The sequence below is a fragment of the Mus pahari genome, chromosome 13 (genome assembly GCF_900095145.1).
Source record: "Mus pahari chromosome 13, PAHARI_EIJ_v1.1, whole genome shotgun sequence".
Classification (NCBI taxonomy): Eukaryota; Metazoa; Chordata; class Mammalia; order Rodentia; family Muridae; genus Mus; species Mus pahari.
In genome coordinates, this window is record NC_034602.1 from 42,101,599 (window position 1) to 42,104,038 (window position 2,440).

A 2,440-nucleotide genomic window follows, 5' to 3' on the forward strand; every position below is an offset into this window, starting at 1 on the left:
GGAAAACAGACCAGCCTAGCAGAGCCAATTAACCGTGTGAGCTGTTGCCCAGGCGGCTGGAACCAAGAGCTGTAATTACTTCTTGCCTGGAACATTACCCTTCCTTGAAGTCCGAGGACAGGACCTGTGGGCAGCTCAGGGGCACTTGGTAAATAAGAAGAGAAGTGTGGTTCTTTTCTTCTCAGCACACAGAAGAACCGAATGGATCTCTTAGCAACTAATAAGTAGAAAAAAAAAAAATACTCTCAATAATGGAAGACAACTGGGTTTGTCATTCTGGCCTTTCCCCTTCTTCATGTAACCAAGGCATGTTTGCATCCAGCCATCTGCCATTCTTCTGAAACCCAACTTCCTTCTGAAAGAGTCCCCTTAATCTCAGAGGCATGAAACTAAACCTACACCTCTATCCGAATCTATTCTATTCCAAAGTTTATTTGGTGAACTTACTTGAGGCTTCTCCTTGCTTTTCTACTTGCAGCCACAGACCGAATCTTCTGAGGATCCCTCCGAAGGCCACTGCCTTCTACTTCGAGGTGTCTCTTTGATGTTAGCAAGTGTACCAGCACGGAAATTGTCTGGTACAGCAGCCTGGGATGAAATGTTTACTTCCAGCTTGCAGGGATTATAAGAATGGCACTTTATCCAGCTCAAGACAACCCCCCCCTTCCTCTACATCCGTCCAGCACGGCAACTTCATTAGAAGCCTTCATCTCTAGACCACTCCTTGCTGGTATTTATGTGGGTACCTTGTGTTGGATGCTGAATAAATATTTTCAACATTCCAGTTCGTTTGCTCTCTCGGAGTTGATGCAACAACCCTAAAGCTGCCTATTCTATTCAGATTCTCCTTTAACACAGGACTTTAGCACAGAGGCTGAGAGACTAGATAATGTGTCCAAGGTTAGCAATACATTCATGGCCAGCCTCTCCCTGTGTTAGCCTTGGGTAAGGCATGAGAATGTGCTGATGTGTACCTTCAATGTTGTCTAATGTGGTTTTGCTTTAAATACAGAATATGGAACTCAGAAAGCATCTTGGAGAAAATTTAATTTCACATTACTCAGTGTATTAAGGAACAAGTGAACTCACAAAGACAGAATAACTTCTCAAAGTCAAATGTATACTGAAGGAGGGCCTGAACATCAGGCTCCCCGTCCCCATGCATGTCATAGCTACTCTACACATCTAGGCCAGTCACAGCCTGACCCCAAGTACTGGGAGGTTTGGCTATGAGCTGTAACCCAGCAGTGGTTCAAGCGTGTATCCACATGTGCCTATTGAGAGGTACATTATTATTTTCCACCTTGGACTTTGTTAAACTACCTGCCGTCTCTGTTTGCTTTATCCCTTGGAGAATGCACATGCCAATATATGAGTGTTGGCAAGAAGAGAAGAACTCAGCTCCAAAAGAGGCAATTCTTTTTATAAACACCTGCAATTTAGGTTGCAGACACACTCATAGCACTGTTTCCACAAGAGTCTCTGTGCTCTGCCAAGGTGCCTTCCTGCAGGTGGCCCAGGCAGTGACATAAATACAATCACTGTGCCGTGGTCAAGTTCAATGGCAGGTTACATATATGATATTGATTGCTTCTGTCACCTAGCGATGGCAGAAGCATCCTAATTTTATGTATCCAACCTCTATCAAGTTTGCATAGTGGTGACACTGCTAAGTGACAGATTTCTCAGAGTACGTGCCTAAGGGTGAGCAGTACCAGTGTAGCTGAAGGCACTGGAAGGATTTATCTCATCGAAATAGGCTGTGATTCCCAGATAACTGCTGAATTATCACTTCTCTTTCTAATTGATAGATGCTTCTAAATATGAACTACTATAAGCCAATGCCACTCTGGAAGCTCCTGAGATGCTACACTACTAGAATGAGTGGACTTCCATTCATGCCTCTTCTGTACCCAACGCTTTCCCTCGCTTTTCCTTAAAAGAATCTTATTCATACATAATTTTACATTGGGAAGTCCTCAACTTCCAATGAATATGGAAATAATGGGCATGGGTTACGAATGTTCCCACCCTAAATATGCTGAAATAAAAGCCCAGAAGGACACATCAACATGCTTATGCTATTAGCCATGGGTGGCTGGGCTGTGGGACCTTGTAAGTGACATGTTCTCTCCTGCCTATTGCTAAAGTTGTTTCCTATGGGACACATTATACTGGAGAAATAAGAGACTTTCTTTCTTTCTTAAGAAAAGTGAAGCAGTAAAATAAAACTATAGAGAAATAGCCCCTGGGCCAGGAGGTGGGCCTGCATGCAGAGCTGGCGTCAGCAACCTGAGCCAGAAAAAATGCTACCATTTAAAGCTTTTTGCCTTTCAAACCATGAATAGGCTGCGAGCCCTTGCCTGGTGACAGCAGGAAGACAGCAGGACCTGAGCAGGGAGGGGAAGAACTCAGGTCCAAAAGAGGGAATTCTTTTTAT